Here is a 12,742-nt window from a genome sequence, read left to right as displayed (position 1 = left end):
AGCCTGAATGGAAGCATAACAAAATGAGTAATTCCTTTTCCATGTAGCCAAAAGGACTTCCCAAGTTCAACATATGTTCCATACAGATTGAAAAATTGCTACCAATAACTGAAAAAAAAAAAAAAAAAAGAGATAATGCAGCTTGTATTTACATGTAGGAATAATGATCTGTGTGGTCTCTCTATATACATGTTGCAAACCTTGTGCTGTGCAACCTCTGCTTGAATGCACACCCCAGCACAATTACACTGATAATGCAAAACTCCACATCCCAACTGCTCCCAGCTCTGAATGAGCAGTGCGGGTGTGGTGCCAAAAACAAGCCCAACTTCCAGGCCTGTCTATCCTATTAGGAATGTTTGGTGGGTCTAAAAATCACCAAGTGAAGCTATGAGATGGATTCAGTGCTCCATGACAGAGGCTATGGACAGTGCTTTCCAGAGGGAAAACATTTGGGGTAGTGCAAAACAATAAAATTCCAGAGGTGGTGTTGTCTCAGGTAGATCTCAAAGGCTTCATCTTGGTTTATGGTTTGAGGTTTTTCTTACTTCATTCCTACTTTTATTTTTCACTAAGATACCATCCTGGACTGGGCTGCTATTTCACAGTTCCCAAGTCAGCATACTGAGATCCTGGAGAGTCTGTAGATTAGTTCCTTGAGAAGTGCTGGAAGCTGTATTCTTCAAAACATATGAGAGGGTGCTGAAGAAAATGTTAAATTAAAAAAAAAAAAAAAAAAAAAAAGAAAGAAAAAGAAAAAAATGTTTTGCAGGGGATTAACTGTGTCACCAAGTAACTTTTCTACATGTACCTTTTGTGTTTCTTTGAGCTAGAGAACAGGATCATAAGTGAAAATAATATTGTAGAGCTTTCAGAAAAAGGTAATATTTTTTTCTTGTTCCAGCAGTACTAAAGAAGATTGAAGGAGAAACTTTAATTGTTGCCATCATTGTTTTTTAACTGAAGTTGTACTGTATCTAGCAAGATGCTTATGTAACACTCTCTAAAATGTCTTTGTACTCAGAAAAGGTCATAAGTAAATGACTTTGAAGCTTAATCAGTGGAAGTACGGGTCAATTTCTGAATTTCATTATAAATCTAGTTTAAATGAAGTCAGCAGATTTACTTGGGATTTGCAGTAGACTAAGTGTGTGCAGAATATGGCCCCATGATTTCAAATGCTTTACTTCCATTGTGAAGATATTATACACTTGTCATCAAGTTGCACAGAAGAATTTTAAAGAAGAGACTCAGCATGCAAACCCATAAAATACTAGCTACAGGACAAAAAAGTGAAAACTAACATTGTTTAATGTGGAAAAATGTTTTCTAGTGTTCCTACAAGAGTGTGCAAAACTAATGAATGTTTCATGTAGTGATTACAGTAAATAGTTTTGTATGTAGGACATTTTAGAATAGGATGTAAGGGTACATACCTTTTCTCTTTATAGTTGTGGTTATCTTCTTGATCCATTACATATTTTTGTGATCTGTAGAGAAAGACATAAATCCTTTGGAGGAGGAGCAGCTCTCCACAGGCGTCTGGTTTGTTAAGTTCTTTTTGAGCTAGTTTAAATCCCTGGGTTTGCTGGCTTAGGGTTTTTTGGCAATTGGATAACAAAGCACTTTCACCACCTCAGATCACACAGAAGAAATGGCAGAGCACTTTGCTTCGGGATAGAAATGTGCTGGGGAAGCAAAGGCTGTAAGAGGAGACCATTTTCAGCACAAGTAGTCTGTTCCTTTTCTGAAGCAGCAGAAAATGAAATTTGATTTTAGGTGTAAAACAAACCCTGCACTTCTGTGTAACTGTTTATGAAGAACACAGTAAAAGGTGAGAATTGAGCAAAGAATAAAAATGACAGAATCATAGAAATACGTTTAGCTTCAAAAGACTTACATGCAGGTCTGTGTCAAAACTTTTACAGGAGTCTTAGGATTTAGATTCTAAGCCTGATTTTTTTCTCAGTACTAACAGGAATGATGTAAAATATAGAAGAGGAGAAACTAGAAAGCTACTGGTACAAAAGACAAGTAGTCCATGTAAAACAACATTTCTTTCTTAGGATTCCTGCATGGCTTTCTCTAGATTGGACCCATAGAATCTTACCACTACTGAGCACACTGCAGCTCCTGCCTTTCTGCACTTCCTGTACTGTACACTGATATGTGTACAAAAAATGCTCCAAACCTGGCCCTGGAAGTAAAAAATAAAATGGCAGGAAGGTTTTGTTCAGTGCTCTTGTTTTGAGAGATGCTTTAGTCTGTGCAAAATTCAAAGGGTGGTTTTTCCTGTTTATTTTCTAATTATGAACTTTACAGTGTGCAAATATGGGAGGTGCAAATATATGAGGTAATTTTTCCTGCAGAAGCATCATGGAACAGGGAGATAAAACAGCACAGGAGAATTAAAGAGTGTTATTTAAAGGTAAAGAGTTGAACAAAACAAGTGACTGTTAAATTAATTGCCAAACACAGCAGCTTTTGTGTGTGCTCCAGAAAAATAATCATAGATTTTTTTTGTGAAATCTCTTTTGTTTGTATGCTTTGCTATCTTACTACACATAAAAAAAACTTCTCTTCCTCCTGGGAGAATTTATTGTGACAATCACTTTTTGAGACAGACCAGTTTGGCAGACGAAGTGCAGCTGTGCAGCTAAGGAGAAAGAACACTGTTCCCAGGCATTTCCTGGCCCAGGAGCAGTATGATCCCATCAGAAAGCCCACTGCTCCGGGGGTAAAGCTTGTCCCTCGTTTGGCTGGACACCTTTCTGTGCCTCAGTGGCTCTGCCAGGCAGCAGGAGCAGTGCTGGGGTGCCTCCTGGCAGGTATCCTCAGCAGGAGAATGCTTGATGCACTGGCATAGAGGTTTTCCACAGCGAGATGTCCATTTTGCTTTCAAGCTCAGCAAAGAAGCAAGTGGGGAGGCAGCCTGGCTCAGGGCTGACTTGACTCGTGATGTGGCTCTCTTCCTGCTGGCTCTGTCTGCTGCCAGGCCACCCATGCTGTGGTGGGCATCCAGGCAGCACAGGGCAACTCTTCCCCTACAATATAAGTCTGGGAGGCAGCACAGGGGAAGCTTTGGGGCCAGGGACTTCCCCAGGACCCTGTGCAGCTCAGGGAACAGGTTATCTGCTAGGACAGCCAGGGATCCACCTGTCTCAACTGAGAACAAGGCCACATCCAAACTGATCCTGATTTATTTTCTTCAGGAAAAAAAACAACAAAACCTAACATAAACAGTGTTATCCCACTGATGTTAGGCATCAATAAGGGCACTAATAATGCAAATCTAGGAATGAGGGGTTGAACATTTATCCCTCTCATCTCTAAGATTTATCTAGTCCTCCGATGCATGCAACACTTGCTATCACTTACTTGCTAAGCCATCATTATGAATTACCCTGTGATTTGTTGATTTGGCATGTATGCAGCAATTCCTCTGGTAAAGCAAGCCAAGAGGATTTATTTCTGACAGGAAGTTTCTGAATAACAAGAGATGGAGTGCCACTAAAGATGTATTCAGATATATTAACTTGTGAAATGGGCAGATACATTTTGAAAAGTCTTTTTTTACTAGGCTTAATACTGCATTGTCAATGCTGACTTAGCTTATGGAAAACAGTTTAAATTTTGTTAAAGGTCTGAGAGATTTGTTGATAGTGATTGTTTGTTTTAATTACAAGAACATCAATCTACATAAGTACATGAAATTACTGAAAACAAAGAAAAGCATAACAGCATCAGACACTTGGATCTCGTCTGCATGTTCTGGTGGCAGGGCTGGGTATAGTGTGAAGAACACAACCAGAGCAGCTGGTTTCCATCAAATGGCATCATGATGGCATAAAGGAAGGTGCACTGGGCCCTGCTGGCTCTCTCTTCATGCTCTGCAGGACAGCTGATGTAATTTTCTCTGATGGTTCTCCCTCCTCTCTGCAGTGTCCTGGGGAGCTGCACGGCATTGCCTGTTCATGCTGCACTTGATGGATAGCACAGTGAACAGGAGTGCACCAGCCAAAAAGGCAGCACTGCTGCCTTCCCACTGATATTCCCATGTGTCCTTCCAGGCAGTTCTAGGGGTAAAAATCACTGAGTCTGGAGCCTGTTACCTAGTGGGGAATTGTTACTTTACAGATGTGGCAATGTTGATGTAAGGCCTTGTGAGAGCACAGGCTCTGCAAAATAATGCCATCTGTCCACTGGAAATCAGGCTAAGATTAAACAACATCTCTCTTTATAGACCAGTAACTATGTGTCAAGGGCAGCATCTTTTGTTCACTGACCTGTAACGTGATTTGTAAATGCATTTGTCTCATTTTATGTTCATGTGTGTCCTCTTGAAGGTTTTTTTAGTATATTAGCACCCATGTAAACACACTTCTTGAAGCAAGCACCTTGATTAGATTTTGGCTTGTGTAAATATTTTATCCCAAGTTACTTCTTTCAAATAACCACATTTTCTTGCTTGTCTAATTTAAAAGCTTGCCTCATGCCCTGTTGCTCTGGTGCCAAAATACTACAACTTTAACTCTCCCACAGAAACATTTGTGTGCAGAATTGTTTTTTGCATGTTTTAAAACTGCATTGTGCAGTAAACACACTGTTCCGTGAGTACTGGAATTTATTTACCAAAAATGTGTGAAAAATGTAAATATTAAACAATTATATATCATTTAAGAGTCAAAGCTATACCTCATCATGATTCACCAGGAAAACTTTGTCTAACAAAAAGCCCATGTGTAATGATGTACCTTAATAATGACATAAAGAAAAGACAGAAACTTTTAATCTTTCTTAACATAAATTAAAATGACAATTTCTGAAAGTCAGATCCTTGATTGCTTCTGCTTAACTTTAGTCTACTTTAAGAACTGCTAAGAATTTTCACTAAATTCCTCCCTCTCCTTCCCTGAGTTCTTGAAACTCTGATGGAAACAGCTTTTAGATAAGTAGTTAGATAATTTTTCCATAGCCAAATAATTGTCCTTTGTTTAGAATCTGTAAACAACTGAAATGTGGGTTCTTTTTTAATCTATGTGCCAGCATGAAGTTAAATACAGCTGTTGTAAGTAATATTTATAAGAGATGGTACTGCAAAAAGAGCAACTTGGAGTGTCACCTTGACTGGCTGGATATATTCCCTATTTTTCAAGATTAATAAAATGAGAAAACACAGGGCATAAATGTTCAACAGATCTTTTAGACAGCACCTGTCAGTCTAATTGTATGAATAATTTTATGCAAAAGATCATTACACAACACATCAGTCAGAAGAGCATCATCCCCATGGCATTGCTAAGGGCAGGGAGATTACACCAACCATCTTGTGCCTTGTCTAAACTCTTTCTTTTTATTTGGTTCTGGCTTGATAGACATACAAATTCTAGATTAGAAATCTGGAGTATTACAAGATTTTGTGAGTAACCCAGGTTACTTTTGTATTGCATAGGCTCTGTGGCTTATTCTGTACATCCTCAGATCGTTACCTATGAAGACACTGCAAGGAATAAATCTGTGGAGCCCTGTGCACACATCACATCCAGAGGGAGCCTGTGGAAGGCAGAGCTTGGAGCTGGCTGCAGTCCCCTCGTGGTGCCAGTCTGTGCACACAGTGGCCAGGCATACAGCATTTGGGATGTCACCCAGGCTGTGAATTACTATTTAAAAGGTTGCATGGTGGGAATTGTCTTCATCTGGGAAAGGGTTTGCTGTCTCAGCAGAGGACACTGATTCAGAGAGACAGAAAAGCAGACTCAGGTGGAGGTGGTAAGTGATATGTACATGGTGAAGGAGTGAGTGAATGCAAAGCCTTAGAGCCATACCTGCAAAAAGAGCTTGTGTTGTCTCCTGGAAATCCAGTCAGACATAGAACATGGACACCATTATCAAGGGAGGTTATAAAAAAATGGGGAACTTCTGCTTCACATGACGCTATACTTTCCAGCCTGTTGACTATGTCTTCTTGCTGCAGGCTGTAAAGCTGCATCTAAATACAAATTAGTTAGAGCAATTAGATTTTTCCATGCAACCTGAAAACAAGCATCCCAATTTACTTTCCTATGTGGAAAACAGCACGTTTCCCAAATAAACCCCAGCTGGGTTACTGGAACTCTGCTGTCAGGAAGCTTTTCATTGGTGTGCACTGAAAATCTGGATCCTGTCATGCTCAGTGCCCATACTCTGTTTTATAGCAGGATTTTTCTTTCTTCAGGCAGAGCTGGGAACACTGACATTCACCCAGTGTGTTTCCTCTGTGCTGAATTCCTCTATGTTGAATGACTAACAAGAGACCAAGGAACACTCTGAAGATATCTTTTCATTGCTAATGCTCAGATTTTCCATTCATTGCCAAGACACAGCATCCATTTCCAGCAGTAAATGTCAGGCACACAATAGCTCTGCTGTCGGTGTGAAAACTTAGCTTAACTAAAGGAGGAGACACAAAAGATCAGAGCATATCCTGTGTGTGCAAAACTGTACAGTCCAAAGTATGCTTCAAACTTCCAATTTGAAATAGATGGATTAGACAGGGCTGTGTCCTAAAGTTTCGTTATCTGCCTGCATCAAATGTAACCTTTTTTTTTTTAAGATTTGTACCATCTTAACATGCTGAGACACTAAAATGGATTATGGTCCTTACTTGGCCAAAAGAAGGCAGCATTTGTAGGAAAGTTTGCAGACTACAGACCTGACTGCATGGTCTTCACCTGGATGAACAGTGTTTGTGGGAATATTAATAGATACCGGAGATACTTGTTCTTGGCTTGGAGAAGACAGCATTCCAGAGGCTGTGTTTAAGCAAGCAGCAGATATGACAGGTGGCAACAGAAGGTATAGGACAGTGATAGGCAACAGTGGTATAGGAGCAAGGAAGGCAGAGCCAGCAAAATCTCAGTGAAAAGCAATGTGAAAAACAAATGCAGGGGAACATGTCTGAGGTCAGTCACTGAACCAGAAGCAAGATTCACATCAAAATCTGAATCTGCTTTCTAGATTGATCTTCAATGCATAGCCTGTAAATTGATTCCAGTGTGATATAATTCCTCAGTGCAGAAGTGTTCCATGTGTATGAGAATATTCCCCCAGCTTTATATAGTCAGAGACAGATAAAATCTGATTTGAAAATAATATAGCGTGCAGTGAATAAATTATATGCTCCAGCATTTGGTGGTGTTTGTGAGATATAATTCTATTTCTAGTGCAGAGTAGGCTTAAATAGCCAAATGGTGTTTATAGGAGATGGCTCGCTGCATTCCTTTTCAGTTTGCTAATATGCACCCGTCTGCTGAAGTAAACCAGCCCTGCACCAAATAAACACATGGGACTCTCTTCATCTGTGGGATGATGTGAATAAACCATCATGTCTTCACTGGAGATCTATGCATGATATCTTCAACTGGGGGGGAAAAAAATCAAACCATTTAAACTCACTATGGTAATTAGATGCACTTTCAGTCTGTATGCCTTAATTACTGAGTTTAAACTTGAACTAAAACTAATCTGTAGCTGGAAAATCTTTGTAGTGGACACTGCAAGATGGTTGAGAAGTGCAGTTTGTTTTTGTAAAGGCTTTAGGATCTTTGTCTTAAGTGTGTTTAAACCATAAATGCTATTAAGCGTTTGTTTTACTGCTGTTTCAGCACTTTCAGGGTTGCATTAGGAAATGGGGACATGTCATGTTGACTTCATTACCATGGAAAATTTTATTTTGTACAGTCCTCCAGGCAAAGCAGAAAAACATGAGTTCTGTGCTGGTGAATATACTACAGAAGTGGGGCTACTATGCTGTGTAGTGCCACTATCAAGTAGTAAAGAGGGAGGGAAAATACAGTTTTTTATGACTGGGCTGATGACACACAGTCACTGGAAAAAAAAGAAAGCTAAGACAATGGAGCAAATATTTTTGATTCTTCCTCTTCAACGTAATTTTCACTGCTACAAAGTGATTCTAAATCCAAAGCACTTTGGGAGATTGTGATAAAGATTTGCTCTTGGTTTTACAGTGATTCTCTTTTTCTACAGTGACTGGAACAATCCCTCCAAACCAATGTCTGAACTGGTGTATTGCAGTTTCAGAAGGCATCAGGCTTTATTTAGAATCCTGCTTTCAGTCTCCAAAAATTCAAATTCTGTCTGGATAAGGAAGGTGCTGAGCCAAAGCCCTTGATCCTTTCTTCTTGGATCTTGCTATGGTAGTAGCTCAGTGTAAAGCTTCACCCAGTTCTGCTCAAGCAGCCCCTCACCCTTTTACTAAGAATCATTCTAGCTGAGATTGTTGGTGTGATCAGCTAATTAAGCCAGACAGAAGCAGGCAGAAAGCCAAGGCATGATTTTTCACTTGCAGCATCTAGGTCTTGAGAAGGAAATTGTTAACATGTGGTTGCTATCTTGCCATTTGGAAATGCATAGTTGTGCTTGAACACTGCTTCACTATGGAGGGGGAGTCTGTAAATGGAATTGCAAGCCTTCCTAACGGGAACAAGGACAGATAACAAGGTAACCAAAGTAACTTCTTCATTGTTTATATTAATGCCCAGAAGGGAATATGCCTATTAGGTTTTTTCCATGGCTTTCTATTTTATCTTTCTCTCAATTTAACAGTTGTCCATATACAAGTGAGAGTAAGGACAATGCAAATTGAAGGAAGGAAATAACTGTCTTTAAGCAATGTCCTTTTGCTGGGACAAGCTGGGATCGTTCTTCATCTTTCTCAGAAATCTCTATGTATAGACAGTGAGCAGGGCTGGCTGCTTGGTTTGAATTTCTCTTTGTTTACAGTGACAAAAAAGACCTCAGCTTGTAAGCAAAGCACTGAGCAAGGATGTGTCCTGAAGGACAGGAACAGCTGGGCCTTCTGGAAGCTCTGCAGTCTGCTGGGTTGTGTGGTCTCCAGGCCAATTTTGCTTACAGTATGTGAATTATCTGCATATCCAATTTTATAAATTATTCCAAAGAGGAATTAGTGTAATGTTACTCTCCAAACTTCCCTCCTACCGTCTCCAAGATGAAGCAAATCTGCACGTTTTCAGAGCTTTCTTCTCACTCTTTTTCTGTTTCTCCTTTCTTTCTTTCTACTGGCTGCCCAGACTTCATGAAAGCAAGCAAGAAAAGGCTTATCAATCTACTTATTTTTCTGCCTAAAACTTTTACATCAAAGAAAGTTGGAATAGTTTCTGAACTGAAGAGTTTTTGAAGAGAACATGAAAGCTCTAAAACATGATACTGTCACATTCCTTCTACTTCATGGTACATATATATGTTTCTGTGTAGCATTCAGAACATTACACTTGACTGTTGCTATTTAGTGAGAACAGACAGTGCCCTTCATGCTGTTCAAGAGGCAAATGAAAATTTAGACCTCCAACAAGGAGCCTGTTTCTTATTTCTGCAAAACTAACTATACCTAATTTTAGTCTGGGAGTTAATGCTATTTCAGAATTGTCTTCTTAATTCCCATCATTCCTATTCTGCAGATGTGGAAAATCACCTTCTTTACTATATCTCACACGACTCTCTTCATTACCATCTGCTAAGGTTCCAAAATGTGTTATGAGCTTGCTGCCAATTTCAACCTCCCTATTTTTTCTTTTGGGAAGAAAACCAAAACCAAAACCAAACACCAAATCCCCCTCCACCCCAAACCCCCCAGAAAACAACCCAAACAAAAAACAGTCCATCTGTGTAGCTGCTGAACAACTTACCAGCAGTAAGAAAGAACTCCTTTCAGAGACCCAAGCCAATACTTCTGCTTAGGTCAGCCAAGAGGAATTGTCTTTTCTTGGGTACATCCTATACCCATCTCTTCTTTCCAAGGGAAAACAGTTTTCACTAGGCAAGCTGACACTGCCAGCCAGAAAAACCTGTGCTGTTTGAAAAATTAAAGCTGTCTTTAATAAAAATCTGTCTAATATAACCATTCTTTCCCTATTAGCCAGCTGGGTAGTATTAAAGGGTTCAGACAATTGTAATTAATTGTATTAAGAAAACAGTAATTTTCTAAAAAGTGCATTAATTTTAATTTTATATATTCTTTGATACTTTGTAACAGACATGCACAGCACAGAGGTAACTGAACTGCTTGGATATGAACTGTGTTTATTTTTAAAGGCATTGAAACTAGGTAATAATAATGACACCACTGTTACAACAAAACCAATTTTAATCAAAACATCAGTTCACTGAGCTATGAATAAACAAATCTATGGGTAGTAAGCACATTTAGCACTGTCTAGCAGGAAAACATTAAAACTGGAGAGCTCTGGACTCCCTCTCCCCAAGTCCATAGGGGGCTGCTGTGTGCTCAGCTTTCATCATCTTTGAAATGGCCACAGCAGGCCTCACTCCCACGAGTTTGGAAGTGATGTCTGAAGCTGCATGGCAGAGTAAGAGTGAAAGATTTTGAGGAGAGGCTCTATACCATGAAGGCCTGAAGAAACAGATATTTTACAGCTCTCTTTGAAAGCCTCAACACACACCCACACACGGATTGTCATGAATAACTCTGATGATGCATTGCCAGCTATTCTGTAGATACAAGCAAGCCAGTAAATCTGTTGCCTACTCATTTGCAGTAGTTGAGCAGGGCTAAAGCTGCTGGCAGTGTCTGCATCAAAGCTGAAATACGATGAAAGGCTTTGTGTTGTGTGTCCTGAACAGGGGCAGACCTGCATCACACTCATTTGCCATCCAGAAAATGCTGCTTCCTGACACTGTGATGTTTGCAGGGACTCCCTCTCTGCTGTACTGAGCAGCAAGTCCAGCCAGTCTGCCACTCTTCTGTTTAATCTGTGACAGTGTGACCAACTGTCAAATCTCAGGAGATTCTATGGAGCTAGCTTTGTATTTAAAAATAGAGCTGATAAGAGTGTGGGTGAGGGAAGAGCACATTCAGAAATCTGGCTTTTTGTTCTTTGTGAGAACACTCTCTCTTTCTCTCTGTCTCTGACAGATTTTGCAAAGAGCTCACCATATGGGGGATGAGGGCTTGGGAAAACCTTACCCTGAATTCCTTCGAAAGTGTCCTCTGCTGGGGTGGTAAACTGTATGATTTCAGTTGCATGACTAGTTGGATAATTTGTTCTGTGGTCCTAACATGCTTATTCATCCTTCATACAATTATTGGAGTCATTACTGAGGTCCAGTCAGTCAAATTGATAGGACAAAGAGTGATGGCTTAAAACTGACAGAGGGCAGGTTTAGACTAGGAAGTGGTGGATGCTCTATCTCTGACAGTGTTTGAGGCCAGGTTGGACAGGGCTTTGAGCAACCCAGTCTAGTGCAAGGTGGCAGAAGGGTTAGAACTAAGTGATCTCTAAAGTCCCTTCCAACCCAAACCATTCTGTGATTGTATGGTTCCATGAAATCACTTTTCAAGCCTTTGCAAGTGGGTTTGCAAACTCTGCATATGTATGAATCAGAGCTTCCTCACTGACCAGTGTCACATGGACCTTGAGCCCTTGTCCTCTTCAACACTAGAAACTCTTCTATCTGCCCCTTTTTTTCTTGTATATCTAACCACAGAACTTGTAAGTCCATATTGTGTTGCTCTGTATGGAATCACCACCAGACAGGGAGGACCTGCAATACACAGCCTGAGCCTGTGGAAATGTTTGATGTGGCTGAGTTTCAGGGGTTACTAAACCCTAAATTGCAATCACTGCTTGGGACAGCAAAAATAATTTCTGTGAGAAATCTTTGCAGCTGGAGATATAGCTGATCAAGAATCTACAAACCCAGCAATTTCAGTGAGTGTTCACTTGTATTTTAAATAAATGGGTCTTTAGCAAAGAGTCTTTTACCATATGGTCCAGTTTGAGTACCCATATATACTTCATGTAAAATTATATTTGAAAGTCATATGAAAAATATGCTAAAAAAAACAGTGAGGGAAAATAAGGGACTTCATTAGATAAGGAAAAACAATTCACAGCCTCTCAAATTAGATATCTGGATCTGCTTATCCAACTTGGCTCACTTGCCAGCCCAATGGAAGTTACTGTATTTACTAACTTATCTGCTCTTTGAAAAGAGGGAACTAATCTTGCAACATTTTCTTTTCTTCTCTGTACATACAGATTTGAACTTCCAATAGATTCTGGTTTTTTCATGATGGTGAACTCCAAGAGGGTTTCAGTATATTTTAATTCTTCGTATTTTTTACATTGGGCGCATGTACATGATGGAAATAAAATGTTGATGATTCATCTGTATTTTAGAACTTCTTTGTGCTTCAGAACTGATGTGCATATTTTTCAAGGTGAAATTTTATTTTCAACATTCAGTGGGACTCAATAATATTTTTTCTGGTGATTTTTCAATGCTTTTGTATAGGTAGTTTCAGCAATTAAAGCATGACTCAGCAAATAGTAAATATAGATTTTAGTGGGATGGTTGGTAGTTTTTGTTTTACACAGATTGGTTTCCTTATCTCCATGCAAGGGAGACTGGTGTACTTAATTCAGAATGTATAAGCTCAAAGGTTTATAGCACTGAGTACATATGGTTATATTGTGGAGCCTTTAGAGTTTGTAATGTACTTCTAGAGCTTTAGATATTTCAGTTTACTCTAGAGGTCTGTTAGAGTCAGCTTTCAGAGGTTATGTGTTCCTGTCTACCCGTAACATCTGAAAGCAGTAACATAAAAATGCAGCAAATGTGTTTTGGAAATACATTATTCAATTTATAATTTTTTAAATTAGGTTGTGATTTACACCTTAATATGATGCAACATGCATGGTTT

At 39.5% G+C, this 12,742-nt stretch overlaps 1 protein-coding gene and 1 long non-coding RNA gene across 2 annotated transcripts in view; one reads left to right on the top strand and one right to left on the bottom strand.

Annotated features, from left to right (window-relative positions):
* The window catches only part of CEP85L (centrosomal protein 85L), a 131,822-nt gene that overhangs the window by 9,547 nt on the left and 109,533 nt on the right, over positions 1–12,742 (top strand). The window lies entirely within an intron of this gene.
* LOC306798917 lies at positions 4,904–9,768 on the bottom strand. The gene is made up of 3 exons (XR_013773510.1): positions 9,705–9,768; positions 5,826–5,989; positions 4,904–5,729 (listed from the first exon to the last, which is right to left on the bottom strand). It is a non-coding gene; the product is annotated as an uncharacterized lncRNA (long non-coding RNA).

This window comes from Erithacus rubecula (genome assembly GCF_903797595.1).
Source record: "Erithacus rubecula genome assembly, chromosome: 2".
NCBI classification, from domain to species: domain Eukaryota; kingdom Metazoa; phylum Chordata; class Aves; order Passeriformes; family Muscicapidae; genus Erithacus; species Erithacus rubecula.
This window is presented reverse-complemented; position numbering and strand designations above follow the sequence as displayed.